General features: G+C 46.1%; 1 non-coding gene across 1 annotated transcript; it reads left to right on the top strand.

The window, feature by feature from the left end:
- Positions 1 to 5,953: 5,953 nt before the first annotated feature.
- TRNAH-GUG lies at positions 5,954 to 6,025 on the top strand. Its single transcript has one exon. It is a non-coding gene; the product is annotated as a tRNA-His (tRNA).
- Positions 6,026 to 9,043: the final 3,018 nt, after the last annotated feature.

The following is a 9,043-nucleotide window of genomic DNA, read 5'->3' as shown; positions in this document are numbered from 1 at the left end:
CACGTTTTGCAACATCTCCAAATTGTGTGTGAAGATTTGATAGAGAAACCCACAGGTGATGATTAAAATGCAGAAATATGTTCCCAGCAGCAATATTTGTAATAATAAATGTTCGTCACATAGGAAATGTTATATGTTGCAATCCCTCCATACCATAAAAAGATATGCAATTATTTCAAAGATGGATATAGATAATGATAATAGCCACCATGAGGCCACCGATGATAATGATAGTAATAATGGCTAATGTTCTTGGAGTATTTACTGTGCATTTGGGCATGGCTTCAATGTTTTACTGCTGTGTCTTATTTAAACAGAACAACCCATTTGGAAACACATTCCTATTGGGCCCATTTTACAATGAGGAAATGGAGGCACAGAAAACGTGAGTGACTTCAGAGTCACACCGCCATGGAATGAGGCTATCTGCTCGCGTCTACGGCTTCATGGAGAGAAGAGTCCAAGGTTCTCTTGTTCTTCTGCTAGGGATTGTCATCTTCTCAGAGATGTGCAGCCTGAAGAATCAGCGAAGGCAGGTGTGAGGAGGAGGGAGGGAGAGAAAGAAGGTGCGTATTGGGCTTGGGATAGACAGGTTCTGGAGCTCCAGAACTGAGCTTTTGCCTAAGATGCACCTTTTGTAAACCACATTTATTTTTCTAACAAACCCTTAAGCCTTCAGGCAGGATTTTCATCATCTAACTTGAAGCAGATGGGCAAAAAAGACCCCCATATATCTGGACATGGAAGAATGAAGGTCAGAAAAGAATAGTTACAAGGTTAACTATGCCTCTTCGTGGAACAGGATGAGTCTTTAGTTTTTTGCCGATGACTGCCCTGATTGCTCCACAAAGAGGCCATGTGGTGCCTGGAAATCTGAGGACATCTGCCTCAGACACCTGTCTATTATTAAATGCCCCCATCCCCAGGTTGCGCATCCTCACTTCTTTGTCCCATTGCACAGGTTTTAGATGCCTGAGGGCGCGATGACACGGAGGGCAGAAGTTGTGTGTTTGGGTACACTTCCGAGTTGACACCAGGTCGTGTGAGTAGGGGCAAGATGCAGGAATGCCAGATCCATGACATTCTCCCCGGCCCACACCGCCTCTTGTGCTTCCCCCTATCAAAAGTGACCCCACTGCACCTGACCACTGTAGCCTACTGGTCTGAAGTCACCCACTTCCCTATCCTTTGCTATGCTTTATTTGTCATGCTCACCACTTGCATTCCCTGTGCCTGAATGGGGAAATGCTTGTGGGGAGGACACCAGCCAGTGTGTTCCCACTGCCCAGTCCCTTCTTGATGCCTCCAGATGTGGGCTCGGTGGGGCAGGACTTGCTCACCATGCAGCTCCTCACCTAGAGCAAGGCTTTACACCTCATGAGCACCCAATGCTTGGTGAATGAAGGCGTTCCAATGCAGGTTTCTGAGAAACATCAAGAATTCTACTGGACTTCCCACTTTTAGTCCTTTGAATAATTCGGGTAATGGGAAGATAGAAAAAGCTTTTCAAACTTGGGTGTTCTTTGTAAAGTTTATGCCAAGTCTAGAGGGCACCTTCTGGAATGAGCTCCCCTTTCTGTAAGGGGACACCCCCTCAGCCTGTGGGACTCTGTAGGCAAAGAGGAAGATGAACCCTGAACATTGAAGAGGAGGAGAAGAAAATGGGTAATACTGGCAGCAGCCTGGAGTATGAGAGACAGACAGACACAGGCACACAGACAGATGGAGAGGTTGGAAAGGCAGGGCTGGGTCAAGGAGGAGTCGGGAAGCAAAAGGACCTGTATGTCCAAGAGCCAGATTTAGGGTGTAAATGTCAGAGTTCAGTTTTGCTGAAGAGAGTCAACAAAAGAAACAAGGCAAAGGGAGCCAATAACTCTAAGGATCCAGGTCTGCATAAGAACCATGGTCAGGTGCAGGATCCTATGGCTCCAGAGATTTGTCTCCAGTGAGATGAGTTTTACAGGAAAACAAAATAAAACAAAACAAACACCATCAAGGAAGGAATAACACAGAGGTAGTTATTAGCATGCTAATTCACCCTGGTCTAGGAGGGAGAACAGTCTGTAGATCATTTGCCTTCAACAAAAGCAGAATGCAATTCATAAAGAAAAGAGATGAGGAACAAATGTCTAGAAGGAGCCATTCTTTCCTCTCCTATTTGATAAGCCTCTTGACAGGAAGCAGTTCAGGGTCCCTCCAGCCAGTTTTCTCTGGATTCAGTTAGGTAGATCACCAGAGAAAACAATTACAATTATTGGAAGACTTTCTAAACATCTTGGAGGTTTAGCTGCGGAACACGTGCCAGAAAGTATCTCTGGGCAGTCAGTGTCCACCATGTCTTTCTGCTGTGCCTCCTGCTTAGTTAGGTAAGTTAGGCAGGACACCACCCCCTCACTGGTACATCAGACTGATATATGGAAACTTTGCTGTGCTGGCAAGAGCATGAAAGAAAAGGCTCTCTCACTGAGTAGGAAAAATACATTGGAAGATAAATTGGCACACCTCCTGTTGAAGTCAAACTAAGAACACGTAAAGAGATGCCTTCGGCTCCTGGCAATGTTGGAGTAACAGATGCCCGATTTACTCTCCTACCTGAAATCTGCCCACTGCTCCTCTCTGCAAACAAACAGGTGCCTGTAATCCCAGCAGTTTGGGAGGCCGAGGTGGGCTGATCCCTTGAGTGCAGGAGTTTCAGACCAGACTGGGCAACATGACGCAACCTCATCTCTACCAAAAAAATTCAAATAATTATCCAGGCATGGTGGTGTGTGCCTGTAGTCCCAGCTACTCAGGAGGTTGCAGTGGGAGGATCGTTTGAGCCTGGGAGGCAAAGGTTGCAGTGAGCCAAGAATACACCAGGGAAGTCCAGCTTGGGCTACAGGGTGAGACCCTGTCTCATGAAAGGAGGGAAGGAAGGAAGGAAGGAAGGAACGGGGGGCGGGGGGGTGGCCGGGTGCGGTGGCTCACCACTATAATCCCAGCAATTTGGGAGTCTGAGTCAGGTGGATCACAAAGTCAGGAGATGAAGACGATCCTGGCTAACACAGTGAAACCCCCGTCTCTACTCAAAATACAAAAAATTAGCCAGGTGTGGTGGCACATGCCTGCAGTTCCAGCTACTTGGGAGGCTGAAGCAGGAGAATCACTTGAACCTGGGAGGCAGAGGTTGCAGTGAGCCGATATCACGCCACAACCACAATATTAGAGATGATAAATTTGCTGGATGGGATTAACAGCAGATTAGACACTGCAGAAGAAATGATCAGGGAACATAGAACCATGAATAATTGAAAATATGCAAAATGAAACTCACAGACAAAAGAGAATTTTTTAAAATGAAGTGATTATCAGTGAACTGTAGGGCAGACTTAAGAGGTCTAAATTATGAGCCACCTCCCTCCCTCCCTCCCTCCCTCCTTCCTTCCTTCCTTCCTTCCTTCCTTCCTTCCATGAGAAACAGGGTCTCACCCTGTAGCCCAAGTTGGACTTCAGTGGTGTAATCTTGGCTCACTGCAACCTGAGCCAGGAGTCCCTGAGAAGGAGCAGGGAGGAAAGGAAACATTTATTTTCTTTCTTTGTTATTTTTATTAGGGATGGGGTCTCAATATGTTGCCCAGGCTGGTCTTGAATTTCATTCCTCACTCAACACTTCCCGACTTGGTCTCCCAAAGGTGTGAGCCACTGTGCCCGGTCAATGTCTGAAGAAACAATAGCTGAAAACTTCTCAATCACAACAAAAATTACAAATCCAGTGACCCAAGGAGGTGAGGAAACCAAAGCACAAGAAACACGAAGAAAACCACTCCTAGACACATCAAAATAACATTGCTCAAATCAGGCCAGAAGAAAAAGACATTGTACATACACAGGAACAAAGATGAGGATTGCATCAGTTTCCTTTCTGCTCTTGCCGGCCTCTACCAGGAGCAGCAATGCGCTTGAGCAGAGAAGCAACATCTTTAAGGTACTGAGGGCAGGGGAAGTTAGCCTAGAATACTGTGCCAGAAAAAAATAAATTCCCAAAAGTGGAAGTGAAATAAGGACATTTAGAGATGTACAAAATCTGAACGAATTCACTACCAGCTGACCCACACTACAAGAAACGTCAAAGGAGTCCTCCAGGCAGAAGGAATCCAATACCAGATGAAAATCCAGATCTACACGAGGAAATGAAGAACACCAGAAATGGGTAACTATACAAGGTATTTTTTTTTTATTTTGTAAATTTCTTTTGTAAAAAATTGACCATTTAGACAAAAGCACTAACAATGGGCTGTGGGGTTTATAACATGCATAAAAGCAAAGTGCATGTCAGCAATAGCGTCAAGGCCAGAAGGCGAGGTTTAATATCACTGGAAGGTTGACTGTGATCAGTTAAAAAGGTTTGCTCTAAGACCTAAGGCAATTACTAAAATAACAAAAGAAAGAGTTATAGCTAATAAGCCAACAGAGGAGAGAGAATGGAATGATATAAAAACCGTGTGAACACTATGATAGAGTAATTGCTCTTCCTATATCTTCACCTCTATCTATAGAAATACTTACACCAGTGGCTGAAAATGCCCGTACAAGAATGACTAGAGCATTATACGTAATAGTAAAATCACAGAACCAATTTAACCTCAAAAGCGTATGGAAAGGGCTAAATGGATGATAGTTTAAAAGAGAGAGAGAGAGCGCGCCAGGGGCGGTGGTTCACGCCTGTAATCCCAGCACTTTGGGAGGCTGAGGCGGGTGGATCACGAGGTCAGGAGATAGAGACCACCCTGGCCAACATGGTGAATCCCTGTCTCTACTAAAAATACAAAAATTAGCTGGGCGTCGTGGCGCGTGCCTATAAGACCAGCTACTCCGGAGGCTGAGGCAGGAAAATTGCTTGAACAAGGGAGTCAGAGCCGAGATCTGGCCACTGCACTCCAGCCTGGAAACAGAGCGAGACTCCGTCGAGAGAGAGAGAGAGAGAGAGAGAGAGAGAGAGAGAGAGAGAGAGAGAGAGAGAGAGAGAGAGATCCCAGAATCCTAGCGAACCTTGATTTATGTCCTCATGTACGCGAGACACGGGGCAGAGGAGGGTAAAGTTGGTCTCGCTCTGCCTTTCCATGAGAGCACGTGCTGGACAGAAGAAAGTTGCCAGCGGTTTAAGCATTTTTAAAATGCAAGAAACGTTCCATAGAACGGGCTCGAACCACCCACCTCCAGACTTGGAAGCAAGAACACTAACCGACTGCGACACAGGAACAGTCGACTGTCGCTCTGGTATCACCACGCAGGGCAAGCGCCCATCCAACGTTAGGTGGAGCCATCGCCTTTTGTAGTACAATTGTGCAGGCTTCAAAGCCTAGCAAAACCCGAGAGGCGCGTTTTGCCGGCTACGGTTGAAACCCGTGCATTGGGTGATTCTGAAGCTGGAGGGCAGCGGAATGGCCTTCGCCCCGTCCTGCCCCTCGCAGGCGTCAGACCCAGCATCCCAGCAAACTGCCGGCTCGGCGACTCCCTGGGCCTGAGCAGCCTGGGTCCCAAGGGAAGCAAGCAGAACGTCCCGTGGGCTCTAGTGATGGCTCTTCCCGTTCTTGGCTCCGCCTTCACCTAACTCTCCACACTGCTTGCGCTCCCCTCTCTCACCTTGGCTTCCGCCGGTGGGGCGGGTGAGAGGAAGGGTGGAAAGTAGAAATACGAAGAGGCGGGAGAGAAGCAGAGGAGGTGCGGACGAGGACAGAGAAACCTCCCGAGAGAGGCTGGTGCAGGGAGGCCCAGGCTGGAGTGGAGGAGATGAGAATTGTTCTCAACACGTATGAGGATTGGGAGGAATGGAGGGAAAAGCAGAGCCGGCAAGAAAGAAAGAAAAGCGCGAGCCCCCTGTGGATGTCTGGGAAGAAATCCGCCTAATAATCGAAATCTATTGAGGTCAAAATTACGAGAGCAAGTTCAGGCATTGTCGCTTGGCCTGTAGCTCGCCGTGATCGTATAGTGGTTAGTACTCTGCGTTGTGGCCGCAGCAACCTCGGTTCGAATCCGAGTCACGGCAGCGTCGTTTGTCCAGGCCGTTAGCTGTGTACCCTTTTGCTCCCAGCAACCAAGTGCGTCAGGGGAAGAAAAAGAGACCTCACAGCTCACTAACCTGGCGCGTCAGGGGAAGAAAAAAAGACCTCACAGCTCACTAACCTGGCGAGGAATCCAAGGGAAGCCCTGGGCGTGCTCTGTCCTGTTTCTGAGACTCACACAGGAAATAACCCAGTCAGTCCTGTTGGTGGCTTACACGGAGGCAATGGTGTGCTCAGAACCGTTTTTCCGGTCACTAGGGGCAGGTCAGGGGAAGGAAAAGAGAGCTCACAGCTCACCAACCTGGGGAGGAGTCCAAGGGAGACCCTGGACTTGCACCGTCCTGTCTCTGAGCCTCACAGAGCAAATGACCCAGTCAGCCATGTTGGTGGTGGCTTACACGAAGGCAATGGTGTGATCAGAACCTGTTTTCCAGTCACTGGGGCTGTTACACATGAAACGACAACAAGCTTTTAATGACTTTAAACTCGAAACTCTTTGTTGTGGCCTATAGTGGCTTGTCTCCGAGCCTGTGGCCAAGTTTGTATGCCAACAGGAAAGTGTGGGGAAAGACAATCTCGTGCCAGGAGTCTTTCCACCTCCACTCTGCCAAGGTGGTGGGTCACCTGAGGTCAGGAGTTCGAGACCAGCCTGGCCAATGTGGTGAAACCCCCGTCTCTCTGAAAAATATGAAAATCAGCTGGGTGTGGAGACACGTGCCTGTAATCTCTGCTACTCAGGAGGCTGAGGCACCAGAATCACTTGAACCCAGGAGGCGAAGGTTGCAGTGAGCTGAAATCTCACCACTGCACTTCAGCCTGGGCAACAGAGCGAGACTTTATCCCAAAAAATAGAATAAAATAAAATAAAAAAGCTGGGGGAAAATATGAAATGATGAGGAGTTACATAGAAGACCTTAAAAAAGACATAAATTAAATTTACATGAAAAATACAGTCTGAGATTAAAATACAGTGGATAGGATTAACAGCAGATTAGATGCTGCTAAAGAAAGATTAATCAATTCCAAGACATGGGAATAGAAAGAAACAAAGAGAGAAAAAAAAGATACAACAAAAATGAACAGACCATTAGTCAGCTGTGGTAAAATTTCAAAGCAGCTAATACAAATATAACTGGAGTCTTTGAAGGAGAGACTAGAGAGAAAGAATAGAATATACATTATATATATTTGATATATGTATGCTAAATATAATATATTGTGTATGCCATATATAAGATGTATACATGTCATTATTCAAATTTGATGAGAACTATAAACATGCAGATGCAAGAAACTAAATAAAGTAAAACAATATGTAAAAGATAAAACTATACAAGGTCTTATCTTAAACTGCTTCAAACCAGTGATAAATAGAAAATCTCAAAAGCAGCCAGAGGAAAAATGACATATTATGTACAGAAGAAGAAAAATAAGAATGATGGCAGACTTCTTGTTGGAAACAAAGTAAGCCAGAAGACAGTGGAATATCACTTTTCAAACACTTTTTAAAAACAAAACTGTCAACTAGAATCCTACATCCAGTGAAAATATCTTCCAGAAATGAAGGTGAGTTCTTATGCTCATCAAGATGAAGTAATCCACTATACTCTATCCCTCTTGCTGATTGAAACTGAGAACTCTCAGGCCAGGCACAGTGGCTCACACCTGTAATCCCAGCACTTTGGGAGGCTAAAGCAGGTGGATCACTTGAGCAGTTCACGACCAGCCTGGGCAGATAATAAATTCATTGCAATAATAAATTCATGTTTATTATTGCAAATGCATAGAAAACATCAAGGAATACATATTTTCCCAAGTTCTATCGTTGTCTTAAGGACTGTCATGAAGTCATTCTCTTCTTAATGAAAAATTTAACACTTTTTGATAGTCTTGACATTCTTCTTTGGTTCTCCAGTTTTCCACATCATTTATATTATAAGAAAAAAAATTCTGCATATTCTGCTCAGTGTGTGAATAATTGATCTATATGGATTTAGAGGCCAGGTGCAGTGGTTCACACCTGTAATCCCACCACTTTGGGAGACCAAGGTGGCTGGATCCCTTGAGCTCAGGAGTTTGAGACCAACCTGGGCAGCAGGGCGAAACCCTGCCACTGCAAAAAAATTTTAAAAATTAGCTGCGCATAGGGCTGGGCATGGTGGCTCATGCCTGTAATCCCAGCACTTTGGGAGGCCGACGCGGGTGGATTATGAGGTCAGGAGATCGAGACCATCCTGCCTGACACGGTGAAACCTTGTCTTTACTAAAAATCCAAAAAAATAGCCAAGTGTGGTGGCAGGTGCCTGTAGTCCCAGCTACTTGGGAGGCTGAGGCAGGAGAACGGTGTGAACCCGGGAGGCAGAGCTTGCAGTGAGCAGAGGTAGTGCTACTGAACTCCATCCTGGGCAACAGAGTGAGACTCCGCCTCAAAAAAAAAAAAAAAAAGTTAGCTGGGCACAGTACTGCATGTCTGTAGTCCCAGGTATTCAGGAGACCGATGTGGGAGGATCGCTTGGGTCCAGGTGTTTTTTGCTGCAGTGAACCAAGATCATACCACTGCGCTCCATTCTGGATGACAAAGTGAGACCCTGTCTCAAAAAATAAAAGCAAAATAAATAATAAAAGTGTTTTGGTCAATGTCTTAGTATACTTCTTGCTGCAAACCAATGTTATACTGGCATCTTTTCCCCCACTGGGGAAGCATTTTTTTTGTTTTGTTTTTGTTTTTGATTTTAATGGACAGGGTCTAGCTCTGCTGCTCAACCTGGAGTGCAATGGCGTGATCACAGCTCACTGCAACCTCAAACTCCCAGGCTCAAGGGATCCTCCTGCCTCAGCCTCCTGAATAACTGGGACTACAGGCACATGTCACCACCCTCAGCTATTGTGTGTGTGTGTGTGTGTGTGTGTGTGTGTGTGTGTGTGTATGGGGTCTCACTATGTTGCCCAGGCTGGTCTCAAACTCCTGGGCCCAAGTTATTCTCACACCTTGGCCTCCCAAA

This window comes from Piliocolobus tephrosceles, chromosome 1, assembly GCF_002776525.5.
Source record: "Piliocolobus tephrosceles isolate RC106 chromosome 1, ASM277652v3, whole genome shotgun sequence".
In the NCBI taxonomy this organism is placed as follows: Eukaryota; Metazoa; Chordata; class Mammalia; order Primates; family Cercopithecidae; genus Piliocolobus; species Piliocolobus tephrosceles.
Note: the sequence above shows the minus strand (reverse complement) of the source record. Positions and strands in the feature narration are given on the sequence as shown.